Genomic DNA, 19,213 nt, shown 5'->3' with positions numbered 1-19,213 from the left:
AGCACAGGTCAGGGTGTCATCACCAAAATGCTGATGGTCTCTCTAGGATGTATGTCATCGACTAGAGATATGAAATTCATCCAGGAGTGGATTAAATCCTCCTGTCCCTTAGTCTGGGGGGGGCGAGTGTTAGGGAGAATTCTCTGTTTAGGCTGAATTTCTTAACCTAGTGAGTCCCCCAGCAGCTTTGCTGGATTTCTGGAGTTTGTTTTTTTCCATCCTGCCAAGAGTGAGACTCTTTTTCTCCCACTCTTGGACATGAATGTGTGTAATTCCTTTGAATGTCATTGTGTTCTATGGGCTATGGGGTCTTTTACTCCATAGGGTCTCATATGTTTTGCTATGTGTGTTACACCGCACCCTACGTGCCGTAACACTGGGGCGTCCTAGCGGACCTCCATCATAGACTCCATACCCGGGGACTGACTACTGTCTCCCCGGGCATGTAAAGTCACCATTGGCTTTACTAGACCTAAATTTACTAACAGAACTAGTACAAACCATCCTATTGTGGACGTACTAGTAGGGGTAATTCGATTACTCCTAGGTCTGTTATTCGAGGGGGCACTGTCCCGTCCCCCCTCGTCGAGTTTTGGCTGGTGGCAGTGGAAACTACTTGTTATATTCGACCCCGAATATAACCCTATGGGATTCTTCCCATTGTTAGAGAGTGATACTTTTTCCTCGTTAATCTCTAACGTACCACCGGTCTACTTATCTTAAATAAGTTTATCGGATGGTATTTTCTGCCAGAGCTCGGTTTTTAAAATGGCATCTGTGTTTGTCGCTATGACTCCTAAACCAAAGGTTGAGCCCTTTGTTCCACTTTTGGCAGGCCTCTGTACAGAGACCCTCCAAAGTGGTGCCATTCTGTCTGGGTTACCACAGGGGTGTGGGAGGGGGTTTAGGCACCCTGGACCGAGTTGCCTTGCCAACTCCGGTCGCACTCTGGTGTGATTGGCCCAAGTGGTGAGCCTCCCCGCTCACCACTTAACATGTTTTGATTGACAGCTAGGCTGAATGAATGGCAGTTTTCTGCATAAAAGCAGGGCTTTTGGGACTGGATCTTGAGAAGTCGCCACAGGACCTAAGGATCCGACGAGGGTAAAGCTGAGCCGACCTGCAACGACGACACCTCCGGTGGAGCCCTGCTGAACCGACTCACCACTTCCCGACGACAGAGGAGATCTCCCTGCCGTAGAGTCTCTTCCCCTGACTGGTGGGAACAACCAGTCCCCTTTGCTTTTTCTTCGCCTCAGGACGCAGTGGTCGAATTGCCCGTGCAGAGCACCTCGGCAACCGGATAGCTACTACCCCTGTACCGCGACCAAAAGGTGGTACCTTGTGACGGAGCACTCTGCGGCTGGTCTCTTCCCTGGTGGTGCACCGGACTTCACTTTTCTTCAACGACGAGATCATCTCTACTCTTGGCAAAGACCCGACGTGCATCCACCACCAGGAACAACTGCCCCCGCCGGAGCTGTCTCTCCACAAACAAGGTACCGTGTCCGCCTGGCTTCCCGTTCGATCGGTTCGAGCGAGGTGTCTTAATCCTCTCCTTTCCGTTGGGTCGCCTCCAAGCTTTTCCTCATGTATTGTTCTGAACTGGTTCAATCTTCCAATAACAATTTGCTACAAAGACTCAAACGCATTTCCACTAGAGACTTTTGGGACATATCGCCTTGCCTCTCTCCGAGTGGGCCTGGCCTCTGAACTTTATAATCTATTGTGGTTCTTGCCTTCTTGCCTTTCATTTTTCCCGTGAAGTATTGAACTGTGTTGATTTCGTAACCTGCTTATTTTTCTCTCCCGTCCTAACTAATATTAGAGTGCCATCTAGGTTGAGGCATACACCTCTGTCTGCAAATAAGTGGTGCCGGTAGAACCTAGACTTGTCGAAATATTGTTAGGGGGATTGATCGTTTCTTCTTCGTAGAGTAATATTATTTGACTTGTTTGCCGTGATAGTGCCATAGTGTTTTCGATAGATGTTTCGTTATAAATAAATACCTTAATATCTTTACACTGAAGCCTCGTTGCGTGTTTGCTTGTCTTACTGTGAAGAATTGCCCTATATTGTATACTCCACATACTGCTTAACTCTTCTTGAGGAAGTCTGACTGCTCAGCCACAGCTACCAAGTGAATCTGTGTGGTGCAGACTGCTACCAAGTGGGTTTACTGCCAAACACCTGTAGTCCTAAATCTTTTGCAGTGGTCCCAGAGGGAACTTCACAGGTTTCTGCCTAACATCTACCACCACCCCCACCCCCCAGCAGTGCAGGGGCAGCCTCCACCAGGCCCCCACTCAAGTCTACCACCACCCCCACCCCCCAGCAGTGCAGGGGCAGCCTCCAACAGGCCCCCACTCATGTCCCCTATCACCCCCACCCCCCACCCACCAGGGGCAGCCTCTACCAGGCCCCCACTCATGTCTCCCATCACCCCCACCCCCCAGCAGTGCAGGCACAGCCTCCACCAGGCCCCCACCCATGTCTCCCACCACCCCCACCCCCCAGCCACCAGGGGCAGCCTCCACCAGGCCCCCACTCATGTCTCTCTGCACCCCCACCCCCCAGCCACCAAGGGCAGCCTCCACCAGGCCCCCACCCATGTCTACCACCACCCCCAACCCCCAGCCACCAGGGGCAGCCTCCACCAGGCCCCCACCCATGTCTACCACCACCCCCGACCCCAGCAGTGCAGGGGCAGCCTCCACCAGGCCCCCACCCATGTCTACCACCACCCCCACCCCCCAGCAGTGCTGAGGCAGCCTCCACCAGGCCCCCACTCATGTCCACCACCACCCCCACCCCCCAGCCACCAGGGGCAGCCTCCACCAGGCCCCCACTCATGTCTCCCACCACCCCTACCCCCCAGCCACCAGGGGCAGCCTCCACTAGGCCCCCACACATGTCTACCACCACCCCCACCCCCCAGCAGTGCAGGGGCAGCCTCCACCAGGCCCCAACTCATGTCTCCCTGCACCCCCACCCCCCAGCCACCAGGGGCAGCCTCCAGCAGGCCCCCACAATCTAGATCCCTGGCCCTTATGGTCAGCCTCCAAATGCCAAACACCCACCCGAGTATTGCATCCACCCACTTAGAAATGGCAAAAACATGATCAAACCACAATTGCAAGCTTGCAAATGAACACATGTCCCTCACATACACCCAATGGGTGTCAGTGAATGTCAAAACCCATATCATGATATGCATGAAACCAATGAGATGATACTACACATTGAACTTTGAAGAAAAAATATGTATTAAAAGCAACATAAATGAATCAAAAATAAACAAACAATAATAGAAATTTAAAAAAAAATAAAAACAGCAGGTACGCGAAAAAATGCAAAACCACAAATCATAATGCAAACGAAAGGTGTCCAAAGTCACAGTCCACACAAGTAAATCCAATGGAAAAATAAAATCGAAAACCATTGCTCCATGGGGAAATCATAATAAAAATTGAAAATCCAAAAATCAACTATGTACAGATAAACAATCCAGGGTCCATGATCCCAACCGAAGAAATGAAACCTATCTAATAACACTACCTAAAAAAAATAACTATATACAAAAATGTGGCCCATTGTCCAAAAGGTCCAAAAAAAATGCTAAACCAAAGGAAACCTAACACTAACTATATAACTATTTACAAGGGCAGCGGGCTAGTCCGATGGCTCACTTTGGGATGTTCCGGGCCAGGGCATCATCGAACTCCTGCTCAATGTCCCGGAGGCGCTCCCCCTCCATGGCCCCGAGGGTCCGCAGGGCCGTCCACATGTTCCCCCCAAACTCCCTGCGGATTGCCTCGAGGCACTCGGCACGCCTCAGGGCCCTCCGCATGGAGTTCTCTGCCCTGACCATCGTGAGCCGTGCCTCTTCCGCCCGCTGCCGCTCCGCATCTATGGCGTGGCCCAACCGCTGCCACACGGAAGACACTTCCCATCCTGGGTCCTCCTGCCCTCCGGCCGTTGCCTGCCCCTCCGATGTGGAAGGCCCCGAGCCATCATGGCTCCCACCACGTTGCTGCTGCTGCTGCTCTGCCCGTGCACTGCCTCCTGCTGCCTGCACATCCTCCGCTGGCTGGGGTGCAGTCGTTGATGTGGCCACCCCTGCTGGACGTCCGACTCCCGACTGTGGCAGGGATGCCTCCTCCACCAGCCTGGCCGCACCATCAGATGCAGCTCCACAGGGCACCCAGGTGACTGATGGGTGGGAAGATGGCACGGAGGACGACTGGCGCATAGGGGGTTCAGTTGAGGAGGGGGTCGTAGCAAGCCCCATCAACGGGAGGAATGCGGCCTGGGTGACCTGTCCCAGTAGGCCGACGCGGTCAATGAGCCATTCGAGATGACGTGCAGTCTCCTCATGAAAAGACTGCAGGTCAACTCGCATGGCCCGTTGACGCAACGCCACACCAGTCAGGACAGGCTCAACCCGGACCCGATAGCCACGTCCGCAGGCAGAGGAAGGCCAGTTGTCGTGAGCTCATCCCCTGCCTGAAAACAGGTCTGGAGGTAGGCATCCCTGCTGGTGCAAGATGATGCAGTGACAGGATCAGAGACAGGATTGCACACAGGCACCTCCGCGGCGACCTGTGCTGCCTCCTGTCCCTGTTCCTGCACTGTACCACTAGCACCAGTGGAATCCCCACCTCCAGACCCCGTCTCTGTTGCTTGCACGGCCTCCTCCTCCACCAAACCCCCCACCAACCTGGATGACTCCATGCCATCTTCCCCCATTGGGCTCTGTGGGGTCCCAGCTGCCCCTTCTGCTGCCGAGGAGTCCAACTCCGACCTCCACCTCTTGGACCTCCCCCCGGCAGCTGCGGCCTGGGATGCGGCACCGGACTCCTCACTCCCCGACGAGATCATAACCCGGGAGGGGAGCCGGGCCTTGCGTCTCCGGCTGGCGGTGCGATCCCCGCCGCTGTGCTCCACAGCACCTTCTCCGCACTCTTCATCAGTTGACGCTGCAGACAGGGAGAAATAAAACACAGGCATCAGGGCACTGTACAATGGACACATACACACATGACAGTTGCACATGAGTGGCATTGACAAACCTCAGACATGGCATCACAATCGGCAACACACATGTCATTTCAACTTGCACACATGAGCCATACCACAGCCACATCGCAACTGCCAGCACCATCCATACACATACAACAGCATGAGCAGGCAAAGGTGAGCCAGGCATCACATGCAACACAGGGAGTGCACTACACATGCATGCCACCACCACACTTGCATGCATGTGTACACCTCAGCCAACTGTCGCAGTGTTCCGATGGGCATCCATGTCACATCTGCCAATCAGGCTTCCACATCCCGCTGTTACATGCATCCATGTTGCCTCACTGTTGCACCCTTGTCAAATACACACACATGCACATGTACACAGTGCTGATACATGCAGCTGAAAACAACACACATGCGTGACATCACGAACATGCCCACTTACATACACATTCATCCAAACATGTGTGCCCACGCAACTGCATTTGGCATGCAAGCCTACACACACAAGCACCATCCATGTCTCACACATGACAGCCCTCGCATGTGTTAGCCTCACGGTCCTGTACACTTTCCACCCATACTCGGCCCCATACAAACAGATGCGCAACCGGCACACTACTGGCACATCACCACACGCACAGCTTACAATCATGATGCATGTACACTTACCGCTCGACTCCAGGCGGTTCTTCCTCTCAAGGACCTGGACGTGGAGCGCTGGGGATATGCGTTCCAGGACCCTCATCTGATCTTCCGACAAGTGGCCCCGGCGCCCCTTAGCATCCACTGCCTTCAAGAGGCGGCGGGCCTTGTTCAGGGTCAAGGACCTGAAGTCCTCCCAGTGCTTCTTGACATGTTGGAAGTCGCGGACTGCCACCCCCTCCGCGTTGATGGCAGTCATGATGTCGGTCCAGATCCGAGTCCGTCCTTCCTTGTCGGCGCGCACACTTTCGTAGAGGGCATCATACTGCCCCAGGACTTGCTCCACCAGGACACCAACTTCCCTGGCACTGAAGCTGGTGCCCCTCTGCCTCTCTGGCCGGGGGTTGTCAGTGGTGCCAGATGTTTCAGTGCCCGACATGACAACCCCAGAGGCAGGAGTGGGTGGGCAACTGGGTCCTGGGGCTGGGCTGTGGAGCGATGGAATCCCAGTCGGGAGTCTTCGGTTCCAGCAGGGGTGGTCACAGCAACAGCACCCCTGGCTGATGTGCAGGCAGCAAATGGCAGGGCACGTGGGCAGCAGGCAGTCAGGCAGCAGCAGATGGCAGGTGGGAGCGTGCTCGGGGCTCTCGGGGGCAGTAATTCGGCCTTGTGGGCAGGAGCGTGGTCTTCCGTGTGCTTACGCGTGGCCAGCTTGATACGGAGTGATTTGGCACGTGAAAATCCTGCACGTCTGTGTGTAAATCGAGGAAAGGCCCTTAGCGCGTTTGCACGTCAGCAAGCATATGCGATTTCATTGGACCAAAGGCCCTTAGTGCGTGAGCGCGTCTGTGACGTGAGGCGCGCGGGTGTTTCCCTCATTACACGTGATGACAGAGCACACGTGGTAAAACTGCACGTCCGAGTGTCATCGCGTGTAATCGGAGGGAAGTGAGCGTACACGCGATTGGCCTGGGTATGTGTACTTCAGGGTGCGCGGGAAGTTCTGCACGCGATTAGCCTGGGTACGTGTGTTTCGGGGTGCGTGGGAAGTTCCACACGCGATTAGCCTGGGTAAGTGTGTTTCGGGGTGCGCGGGAAGTTTAACACGCGATTGGTGGAAATCCACGTGTGCTCTGTCATGTTATTAGATAGGTTTCATTTCTTCGGTTGGGATCATGGACCCTGGATTGTTTATCTGTACATAGTTGATTTTTGGATTTTCAATTTTTATTATGATTTCCCCATGGAGCAATGGTTTTCGATTTTATTTTTCCATTGGATTTACTTTTGTGGACTGTGACTTTGGACACCTTTCGTTTGCATTATGATTTGTGGTTTTGCATTTTTTCGCGTACCTGCTGTTTTAATTTTTTTTTACATTTCTATTATTGTTTGTTTATTTTTGATTCAATTTATGTTGCTTTTAATACATATTTTTTCTTCAAAGTTCAATGTGTAGTATCATCTCATTGGTTTCATGCATATCATGATATGGGTTTTGACATTCACTGACACCCATTGGGTGTATGTGAGGGACATGTGTTCATTTGCAAGCTTGCAATTGTGGTTTGATCATCTTTTTGCCATTTCTAAGTGGGTGGATGCAATACTCGGGTGGGTGTTTGGCATTTGCAGGCTGACAATAAGGGCCAGGGATCTAGATTGTGGGGACCTGGAGGAGGCTGCCCCTGGTGGCTGGGGGGCGGGGGTGGTGGTAGACATGGGTGGGGGCCTGGTGGAGGCTGCACCTGGTGGCTGGGGGGTGGGGGTGCAGGGAGACATGAGTGGGGGCCTGGTGGAGGCTGCCCCTGCACTGCTGGGGGGTGGGGTGGTGGTAAACATGGGTGGGGGCCTGGTGGAGGCTGCCCCTGCACTGCTGCGGGGGGTGGGGGTGCAGGGAGACATGAGTGGGGGCCTGGTGGAGGCTGCCCCTGCACTGCCGGGGGGGTGGGGGTGGTGGTAGACATGGGTGGGGGCCTGGTGGAGGCTGCCCCTGCACTGCTGGGGGGTGGGGGTGGTGGGAGACATGAGTGGGGGCCTGGTGGAGGCTGCACCTGGTGGCTGGGGGGTGGGGGTGTTAGGGGACATGAGTGGAGGCCTGGTGGAGGCTGCCCCTGGTGGCTGGGGGGTGGGGGTGATAGGGGACATGAGTGGGGGCCTGGTGAAGGCTGCCCCTGGTGGCTGGGGGGTGGGGTTGATAGGGGACATGACTGGGGGCCTGGTGGAGGCTGCCCCTGAACTGCTGGGGGTGGGGGTGCAGGGAGACATGAGTGGGGGCCTGGTGGAGGCTGCCCCTGGTGGCTGGGGGGTGGGGGTGGTGGGAGACATGGGTGGGGGCCTGGTGGAGGCTGCCCCTGGTGGCTGGGGGGTGGGGGTGATAGGGGACATGAGTGGGGGCCTGGTGAAGGCTGCCCCTGGTGGCTGGGGGGTGGGGTTGATAGGGGACATGAGTGGGGGCCTGGTGGAGGCTGCACCTGGTGGCTGGGGGGTGGGGGTGTTAGGGGACATGAGTGGAGGCCTGGTGGAGGCTGCCCCTGGTGGCTTGGGGGTGGGGGTGATAGGGGACATGAGTGGGGGCCTGGTGAAGGCTGCCCCTGGTGGCTGGGGGGTGGGGTTGATAGGGGACATGACTGGGGGCCTGGTGGAGGCTGCCCCTGAACTGCTGGGGGGTGGGGGTGGTGGTAGACATGGGTGGGGGCCTGGTGGAGGCTGCCCCTGGTGGATGGGGGGTGGGGGTTGTTAGGGAGAATTCTCTGTTTAGGCTGAATTTCCTAACCTAGTGAGTCCCCCAGCAGCTTTGCTGGATTTTTGGAGTTTTTTTTTTCCATCCTGCCAAGAGTGAGACTCTTTTTCTCCCACTCTTGGACATGAAAGTGTGTAATTCCTTTGAATATCAATGTGTTCGATGGGCTATGGGGTCTTTTACTCCATAGGGTCTCATATGTTTTTCTATGTGTGTTACACCGCACCCTCCGTGCCGTAACACTGGGGCGTCCTAGCAGACCTCCACCATAGGCTCCATACCCGGGGACTGACTACTGTCTCCCCGGGCATGTAAAGTCACCATTGGCTTTACTATACCTAAATTTACTAACAGAACTAGTACAAACCATTCTATTGTGGACGTACTAGTAGGGGTAATTCGATTACTCCTGGATCTGTTATTCGAGAGGGCACTGTCCCGTCCCCCCTCGTCGAGTTTTGGCTGGTGGCAGTGGAAACTACTTGTTATGTTCGACCCCGAACATAACCCTATGGGATTCGTCCCATTGTTAGAGATTGATACTTTTCTTCGTTTATCTCTAACGTACCACCGGTCTACTTATCTTAAATAAGTTTATCGGATGGTATTTTCTGCCAGAACTCGGTTTGTAAAATGGCGTCTGTGTTCGTCTCTGTGACTCCTAAACCAAAGGTTGAGCCCTTTGTTCCACTTTTGGCGGGCCTCTGTACAGAGACCCTCCAAAGTGGTGCCTTTCTGTCTGGGTTACCACAGGGGTGTGGGAGGGGCTTTAGGCACCCTGGACCGAGTTGCCTTGCCAACTCCGGTCGCACTCTGGTGTGATTGGCCCAAGTGGTGAGCCTCCCCGCTCACCACTTAGCATGTGTTGATTGACAGCTAGGCTGAATGAATGGGGGTTTTCTGCATAAAAGCAGGGCTTTTGGGACTGGATCTTCAGAAGTCACCACAGGACCTAAGAATCCGACGAGGGTAACGCTGAGCCGACCTGCAACGACGACACCTCCGGTGGAGCCCTGCTGAACCGACTCACCATTTCCCGACGACAGAGGAGATCTCCCTGCCGGAGAGTCTCTTCCCCTGAATAGTGGGAACAACCAGTCCCTTTTGCTTTTTCTGCGCCTCAGAAAAAGCAAAAGGGACGCAGTGGTCGCATTGCCCGTGCAGAGCACCTCGGCAAACGGATAGTCACTTCCCATGTACCGCGACCAAAAGGAGGTGCCTTGTGACAGAGCACTCCGCGGCTGGTCTCTTCCCTGGTGGTTCACCGGACTTCACTTTTCTTCGACGACGAGATCATCTCTACTCTTGGCAAAGACCCGACGTGCATCCGCCACCAGGAACAACTGCCCCCGCCGGAGCTGTCTCTCCACAATCAAGGTACTGTGTCCGCCTGGTTTCCCTTGTTGCTGGATAGAGTGAGGTGTCTTAATCCTCGCCTCTCCAAGCTTTCTCACGTATTGTTCTGAACTGGTTCAATCTGCCGATAACAATTTGCTACAAAGACTCGAACGCATTTCCACTAGAGACTTTTTAGGACATATCGCCTTGCCCCTCTCCAAGTGGGCCTGGCCTCTGAACTTTATAATCTATTGTGGTTCTTGTCTTCTTGCCTTGCATTTTACCCGTGAAGTATTGAACTGTGTTGATTTCGTAACCTGCCTATTTTTCTCCCCCGTCCTAACTAATATTAGAGTGCCATCTAGGTTGAGGCATACACCTCTGTCTGCTAATATGTGGTGCTGGTATAACCTAGACTTGTCGAAATATTGTTAGGGGGTTGATCGTTTCTTCTTCGTAGAGTAATTGTGATTGAAGTGTTTGCCGTGATAGTGCCATAGTGTTTTCTATAGATGTGCCGTTATAAATAAATACCTTTATATCTTTTCACTGAAGCCTTGTTCCGTGTTTGCTTGTCTTACTGTGAAGAGTTGCCCTATTTTGTTTTCTCCACATACTGCTTAACTCTTCTTGAGGGAAGTCTGACTACTCAGCCACAGCTACCAAGTGAATATGTGTGGTACAGACTGCTACCAAGTGGGTTTACTGCCAAACACCTGTAGTCCTAAATCTTTTGCAGTGGTCCCAGAGGGAACTGCACAGGTTTCCGCCTAACACTGGTGTACAGCGGTGGGATTAGTATCGAGTATACAGTTTAGAGTGCTTTTCGACACTTTAGGATAACTAACCACAAAGCCTAGCACTAAAAAGCAACTTTCAAAAACATGTCTACGATGGAAACTTACAGTCAAGAGTCCTTGCCAGGTGAAAATACTGAGAGTTTGCGAGCTCTCTGTAGGCAAGAGAATCTTCCTGTAAGAGGCAAGAAGTTAGAACTAATAGAGAGATTGCTGGCCAACCAAAGTCTGGGTACTGGTTCAGAGGAGCCAATTTCTCCAGCAAATGTAGATAACAGTGGTGGTGTTGATCTGAATCGTAATTCTGATGATAGCGATGATGAGGCTGACGAGGACGGAGAGGCTAACGAAACTGTCTCCCCTGCTTCTCTACCTGCCTTACCAGCTGTGCCTACGGGGCCCATACCAGGTCCCACAAGTAACCCTGCTTATTTTGAACTTGAAAAAATGAAGCTCGAATTAGAATACAAACGGTTCTTGGCTCAATCTGAACGAAACCAAGAGCTCGAGTTCAGACGGATGAATGCCCAGGCTGAGCAGAAACAATCTGAGTTAAGACTCAGGGAAATAGAACTTAATCACGAGTTAGAGATGAAAAAGTTGTCTATAGAAAATGCTTCTCTCTCCTCTGGTCCCTCTAGGAGCTCCAGTCCCAAAAGACCCCGGATGCCGAAGGAATTAGTGGGTATGTATGAACCGAGATTGGATGTGTTGGATTGGTTAAAACTGTTTGAGTACAATCATGGGCTCTAGGACATCACCGGGAACGATTTACTTCCCTGGTTGTTCTCTAGGCTCCCTCCTGTTGCGACTGATGTGATAATGGAATTGGGGGAGGCGGATAAGACGGATTACGAAAGTGTGAAACTGGCTTTGATAGCTAGATTCGGGAAGACCCCTTCCCAGTATCTTAAGAGGTTTAGAACCCTCAAAAAGCATGATGGTACCCCTTGGGCTACCTGGGTGAGTGAAGGGTTGAAAAACTTAGAGGGATGGATTAAGGGTTACAAAGTGAACACTTATGAGGGTATGAAGAATCTTTTTATGTTGGAGTCGATTTATGATGCCTGTTCTTGTGAGCTCAGACAGCACTTGGCTTATTCGAAGGAATTGGATTCCCAGAAGCTAGCTAAAGCTGCTGACTTATGGGTTGCCAACAGGGCTACTCATAAGGATTCTGGGGCAACTCAGAAAAAGGATGAGGGAAAACAGCCTAAAAAAGACTCAAAAGAGAATTCTAATAACCCAAATTCCAAAGAGGGCCCCAAACAAAACCAGAAGGGTAAGCCACAAGGAAAACCACAGCAGAATAGTGTGTCTTCTGGTGCCAAACCTGAAGGAGGTCAGAACAAGCCACCATTCCAGAAAGCATTCGGTAAATGCTTTGTTTGTGGCTCGACTGACCACGTGAAAGGAGATCCCAGATGTAAGGGTAAACCTTAAGGGGTCCAGCTTGTCTCCTTAGCCTTCGCTCCAGAGGAGGAAGTCCAACTGGCAAGTGAAAACTTTCTACTGCTAGCTGACGAACCCATTGGAGTCTCAGCCAGCGTTTCTTTAGTATCTCTGGGGTTGTGGGAACAACAGAATTTAGATGTCTATAATTCTATCCCCTATAATACTAAAGAGTATTATAAGCACAGTGTCCAGGTGAATGGTCAGGAGACTCCTGCCATTAGGGACACTGGGGCCAGCATAACTGTGGTGGATAAATCGTTTTTTCAGGCTGAGGATGTTGCTAAGGCACCCAAACGCCTCACCAAGTTAGCTGGAGGGCCTGTGCAGATGCTTCCCCAATTACCAGTTCTCATCCAGTTTAACGACATGACTGTGAAGATACCTGTCAGAATACAGAGTGAGGTACCAGGACGCGTACTGTTGGGGAACGATTTGAAAACTCTCGGAGTTGTATCGCATACCCCCAGACCTCCTAGTAAATGGTTACAGGAGCTAACCAGACCCGCAAGAGAGAGGACCATGCACGGTACTCTCCCGGAGATGATAAAGAAAGAAATCACTCCTGCTCCACTGGAATTGTCGGCCGCTGTCTCCAAGAAATCAGAAGCGAAAGGGAAACCTAAGACTTCTATCCCAAAACCAGCAGCCGGCATTACAGTGCAGCCAACACGGACTTCCCCGCGGTTCTCCAAAGTTACACCCGTAACTCCACCTCCAGCCGAGGCTGAGAGGGAGGTACAACCCTGTGTGGTAGAATTAGACTCTGAGGAAGAGCTAATGGAAGGCCAAGAACTCATTGGAGATCTGGATCCTGTTGACCATCCTGAACGGCAGTCTTTACTGGCAGAAGGTGGACCCAGCAGGGCAGACTTCAGTAAGGGACAGAGAGAATGTCCAATTCTGGAAGGTCTTCGCCACCAGGCAGAAGCTCAGGCTGAAGGGCAAGAGCCTGGGAAATACAGGTTGCACTGGGAAGATGGCCTCTTCTACAGTGAACCGACCGAGTCTGCACCTGGAGACTACAGACGACTTGTAGTACCCCAAGAGAACAGACCACAGTTCTTGCAGTTAGCCCACGAGATTCCTTTGGCTGGTCACTTGAGTTTCAAGAAGACTAAGGAAAGGCTCTCTCTCTACTTCTATTGGCCGAAGATGAGGGCCGAAGTAGAAAAACACTGCAGGAGCTGCCACACCTGCCAGACCTCTGGTAAGGTTGGCTCCAAGAATGTGGCACCGTTAGTGCCTCTCCCAGTTGTGGGAGTCCCGTTTGAGAGAGTAGGGATTGACATTGTTGGTCCCCTTGATCCTCCAACCTCCTCAGGCAACAGGTTTATACTTGTTGTAGTAGACCATGCTACTAGGTATCCTGAGGCAATTCCTAGAAGGACTGTTACAGCTCCGGCTGTGGCTAAGGCCCTCCTTGGTATTTTTACTAGGGTCGGGTTTCCTAAGGAAGTAATCTCTGACAGGGGGTCAAACTTTATGTCCCACTACATGAAAGCCATGTGGAAGACCTGTGGAGTTACTTACAAGTTCTCAACAGCGTACCACCCTCAAACCAATGGGTTGGTAGAACGGTTCAACCGAACCATGAAGAGCATGATAGGTGCTTTAGAAGAACCCCTTATGCGTAAGTGGGACCTTCTACTGCCATGCCTTCTCTTTGCTTATTGAGAAGTCCCTCAGGAGGGAGTAGGTTACTCTCCCTTCGAACTTCTTTATGGTCATCCCGTCAGAGGTCCATTGGCCATGATTAAGGAGGGGTTGGAGAGTGCTCCTTCCCCCAAGCCAGTCAGAGTGACAGACTACGTGATAGGTCTCCAGAGGAGAATGTCGCACATGATGACGGAAGCAAGCGACAACTTGAAAGCTGGACAAGCATTGGTCAAGCACTGGCACGATCAAAAGGCTAACATGGTTGAGTTTGCTCAAGACCAGCTCGTTCTCGTTATGATCCCAACAAGGCAGAGGGCCTTGCAAGATAAGTGGATGGGACCCTTCAGAGTTGTGGGTAAACTCGGAGAGGTCAACTATCTGGTGGACTTGGGCAATCCCAAGGAGGCTCCGACAGTCTTCCACACCAACCGCCTCAAAGGGTATGTCTCAAGACCCGATGTAGGAGCGTTGCTTCTAGCATCATCCGAGGAAGAAGAAGAGAGTGAAGCTCTTCCGGATCTCCTCAGAGGCTTACCTTTAGACGAAACAATTGAAGGAGTAAATCTCTCTTCCAATCTGACACCCGAGCAACAAGAAGAGTGCAAATCTATGTTGAATCAGTTTTCCTCTCTGTTCTCGCTTTCACCAGGCTTGACCCCTTGGGGCCAGCACGACATACTCACTGGTGACTGTCTGCCAGTCAAAAGCAGAGGATACCGCATGTCAGAAAACGTACAAACCCACATCAAAGGTGAGGTCAGCAAGATGCTCGATCTCGGGGTAATAGAGGCCTTTACTAGTCCATGGTCTAGCCCATATGTGTTAGTACCAAAGGCTGGATCTAAAGAGCTTAGATTCTGCGTGGATTATAGACCTCTTAATGCAGTCACCAAGACTGATGCCCACCCTTTGCCAAGAACAGATGAGTTGGTGGATATACTTGGCACCGCCGAGTTCCTCAGCACATTTGACTTGACGTCAGGCTATTGGCAAATATCCCTGACAGACCATGCCAAGGAGAAAACTGCATTTTCTACCCCCGTTGGCTTATACCATTTTAAGGTAATGCCTTTCGGATTGAAGAATGCACCTGCTACGTTTCAACGGATGGTAAACCAGGTTCTGAATGGGATGGAGGACTTCTGCATGGCATACTTGGATGACATCGCAGTGTTCAGCAATTCCTGGGAAGAACATGTAACCCACCTGAGAGATGTTTTGCAGGCTCTTGGACGAGCCAATCTGACCATAAAGGCGAGTAAATGCCAAATTGGACAGAGTAAGGTAGTTTATCTTGGACATGAGGTAGGAGGGGGAGAAATAAGGCCTTTGCTCAGTAAGATTGAAGTTGTGCAGAATTGGACAACACCTACTACTCAAACCCAAGTGAGAGCCTTCCTAGGCCTCACTGGGTACTACAGGAATTTTATAGAGAACTATGGGACCATAGCTTCTCCACTGAATGTCATCTCCTCGCCCAAATTCCCTAAAAAGGTTAAATGGAACGAGGAGTGCAATCAGGCTTTTGAAAACCTGAAAAAGGCTCTTTGCCAAGCCCCAGTACTCAGAGCTCCTGATTACCGCCAACACTTCATTGTGCAGACAGATGCTTCGAATGTAGGAATAGGTGCCGTACTCAGTCAACTGGATGGGAAAGGTAGGGAGCACCCCGTTTGCTTCATCAGCCGCAAGCTGAAGGATCCTGAAATAAGGTGGGCAACAATCGAAAGAGAGTGCTTTGCTATCGTGTGGGCTCTGAAGAAGTTTAGGCCGTACTTGTATGGTTCTACTTTTGTCATTCAGACTGACCACCAACCCTTGAGATGGTTAATGCAAATGAAAGGGGAAAACCCAAAACTATTGAGATGGTCGATCTGCCTGCAAGGGTTTGATTTCACCATTGAGCACAGGTCAGGATGTCACCACCAAAATGCTGATGGTCTCTCTAGGATGTATGTCATCGACTAGAGGTATGAAACTCATCCAGGAGTGGATTAAATCCTCCTGTCCCTTAGTCTGGGGGGGGCGAGTGTTAGGGAGAATTCTCTGTTTAGGCTGAATTTCCTAACCTAGTGAGTCCCCCAGCAGCTTTGCTGGATTTCTGGAGTTTGTTTTTTTCCATCATGCCAAGAGTGAGACTCTTTTTCTCCCACTCTTGGACATGAAAGTTTGTAATTCCTTTGAATATCAATGTGTTCAATGGGCTATGGGGTCTTTTACTCCATAGGGTCTCATATGTTTTTCTATGTGTGTTACACCGCACCCTCCGTGCCGTAACACCGGGGCGTCCTAGCGGACCTCCACCATAGGCTCCATACCCGGGGACTGACTACTGTCTCCCCGGGCATGTAAAGTCACCATTGGCTTTACTAGACCTAAATTTACTAACAGAACTAGTACAAACCATCCTATTCTGGACGTACTAGTAGGGGTAATTCGATTACTCCTGGATCTGTAATTCGAGGGGGCACTGTCCCGTCCCCCCTCGTCGAGTTTTGGCTGGTGGCAGTGGAAACTACTTGTTATGTTCGACCCCGAACATAACCCTATGGGATTCGTCCCATTGTTAGAGATTGATACTTTTCTTCGTTAATCTCTACCACCGGTCTACTTATCTTAAATAAGTTTATCGGATGGTATTTTCTGCCAGAACTCGGTTTGTAAAATGGCGTCTGTGTTCGTCTCTGTGACTCCTAAACCAAAGGTTGAGCCCTTTGTTCCACTTTTGGCAGGCCTCTGTACAGAGACCCTCCAAAGTGGTGCCATTCTGTCTGGGTTACCACAGGGGTGTCGGAGGGGGTTTAGGCCCCCTGGACCGAGTTGCCTTGCCAACTCCGGTCGCACTCTGGTGTGATTGGCCCAAGTGGTGAGCCTCCCCGCTCACCACTTAGCATGTGTTGATTGACAGCTAGGCTGAATGAATGGGGGTTTTCTGCATAAAAGCAGGGCTTTTGGGACTGGATCTTCAGAAGTCGCCACAGGACCTAAGAATCCGATGAGGGTAACGCTGAGCCGACCTGCAACGACGACACCTCCGGTGGAGCCCTGCTGAACCGACTCACCACTTCCCGACGACAGAGGAGATCTCCCTGCTGGAGAGTCTCTTCCCCTGACTGGTGGGAACAACCAGTCCCTTTTGCTTTTTCTTCGCCTCAGGACGCAGTGGTCGAATTGCCCGTGCAGAGCACCTCGGCAACCGGATAGCCACTACCCCTGTACCGTGACCAAAAGGTGGTGCCTTGTGACGGAGCACTCCGCCGCTGGTCTCTTCCCTGGTGGTGCACCGGACTTCACTTTTCTTCGACGACGAGATCATCTCTACTCTTGGAAAAGACCCGACGTGCATCCACCACCAGGAACAACTGCCCCCGCCGGAGCTCTCTATCCACAATCAAGGTACTGTGTCCGCCTGGCTTCCCTTGTTGCCGGATAGAGTGAGGTGTCTTAATCCTCGCCTCTCCATAGGGTCGCCTCCAAGCTTTCTCACATATTGTTCTGAACTGGTTCAATCTGCCGATAACAATTTGCTACAAAGACTCGAACGCATTTCCACTAGAGACTTTTTAGGACATGTCGCCTTGCCCCTCTCCAAGTGGGCCTGGCCTCTGAACTTTATAATCTATTGTGGTTCTTGTCTTCTTGCCTTGCATTTTACCCGTGAAGTATTGAACTGTTTTGATTTCGTAACATGCCTATTTTTCTTCCCCCGTCCTAACTAATATTAGAGTGCCATCTAGGTTGAGGCATACACCTCTGTCTGCAAATAAGTGGTGCTGGTATAACCTAGACTTGTCGAAATATTGTTAGGGGGATTGATCGTTTCTTCTTCGTAGAGTAATTGTGATTGAAGTGTTTGCCGTGATAGTGCCATAGTGTTTTCTATAGATGTGCCGTTATAAATAAATAACTTTATATCTTTACACTGAATCCTTGTTCCGTGTTTGCTTGTCTTACTGTGAAGAGTTGCCCTATTTTGTATACTCCACATACTGCTTAACTCTTCTTGAGGGAAGTCTGACTGCTCAGCCACAGCTACCAAGTGAATCTGTGTGGTACAGACCGCTACCAAGTGGGTTTACTGCCAAACACCTGTAGTCCTAAATCTTTTGCAGTGGTCCCCGAGGGAACTGCACAGGTTTCCGCCTAACAGGGGTGCAGGGAGACATGAGTGGGGGCCTGGTGGAGGCTGCCCCTGGTAGCTGGGGGGTGGGGGTGGTGGGAGACATGAGTGGGGGCCTGGTGGAGGCTGCCCCTGGTGGCTGGGGGGTGGGGGTGGTGGTAGACATGAGTGGGGGACTGGTGGAGGCTGCCCCTGCACTGCTGGGGGGGTGGAGGTGGTGGTAGACATGGGTGGGGGCCTGGTGGAAGCTGCCCCTGGTGGCTGGGGAGTGGGGGTGGTGGGAGACATGGGTGGGGGCCTGGTGGAGGCTGCCCCTGCACTGCTGGGGGGCGGGGGTGGTGGTAGACATGGGTGGGGGCCTGGTGGAGGCTGCCCCTGCACTGCTGGGGGGTGGGGGTGGTGGTAGACATGGGTGGGGGCCTGGTGGAGGCTGCCCCTGCACTGCTAGGGGTTGGGGGTGCAGGGAGACATGAGTGGGGGCCTGGTGGAGGCTGCCCCTGGTGGCTGGGGGGTGGGGGTGGTGGGAGACATGGGTCGGGGCCTGGTGGAGGCTGCCCCTGGTGGCTGGGGGTGGGGGTGGTGGGAGACATGAGTGGGGGCCTGGTGGAGGCTGCCCCTGCACTGCTGGGGGTGGGGGTGATAGGGGACATGAGTGGGGGCCTGGTGGAGGCTGCCCCTGCACTGCTGGGGGGTGGGGGTGGTGGTAGACATGGGTGGGGGCCTGGTGGAGGCTGCCCCTGGTGGCTGGGGGGTGGAGGTGCAGGGAGACATGAGTGGGGGCCTGGTGGTGGCTGCCCCTGGTGGCTGGGGGGTGCGGGTGATAGGGGACATGAGTGGGGGCCTGGTGGAGGCTGCCCCTGGTGGCTGGGGCATGGGGGTGGTGGGAGACATGGGTGGGGGCCTGGTGGAGGCTGCCCCTGCACTGCTGGGGGGTGGGGGTGCAGGGAGACATGAGTGGGGGCCTGGTGGAGGCTGCCCCTGGTGGCTGGGGGGTGGGGGTGGTGGTAGACATGGGTGGGGGCCTGGTGGAGGTTGCCCCTGGTGGCTGGGAGTGCAGGGGGACATGCGTTGGTGGGCAGTAGTGCAAGTGACATGTGGGTTGGCTGGGGGGCATGGCCATGGTGGATGGGGTGCCTGCAGGACATTTGCTGGGTAGGCCCCTGTGGTGTGGGCCACCTGCAGGGGCCGTGGAGGGTGTAGAGGGAACACCTGGGAGGACCCACACATGCAATTCATGTGTGGTGCTCCCCGCGCACCCCTGTAATACACGCACCCTGATGGAATCGCGTGTGATACTTCCCGCGCACCCCTGAAATACACGTACCCTGCTGCTTTTGCATGTGATACTTCCTGTGCACCCCTGTAATACACGTACCCTGCTGGAATTGCGTGTGATACTTCCAGCGCACCCCTGAAATACACGTTCCCCA

The sequence above is a fragment of the Ambystoma mexicanum genome, chromosome 2p (genome assembly GCF_040938575.1).
Source record: "Ambystoma mexicanum isolate Mex_15411 chromosome 2p, UKY_AmexF1_1, whole genome shotgun sequence".
Classification (NCBI taxonomy): Eukaryota; Metazoa; Chordata; class Amphibia; order Caudata; family Ambystomatidae; genus Ambystoma; species Ambystoma mexicanum.
This window is presented reverse-complemented; position numbering follows the sequence as displayed.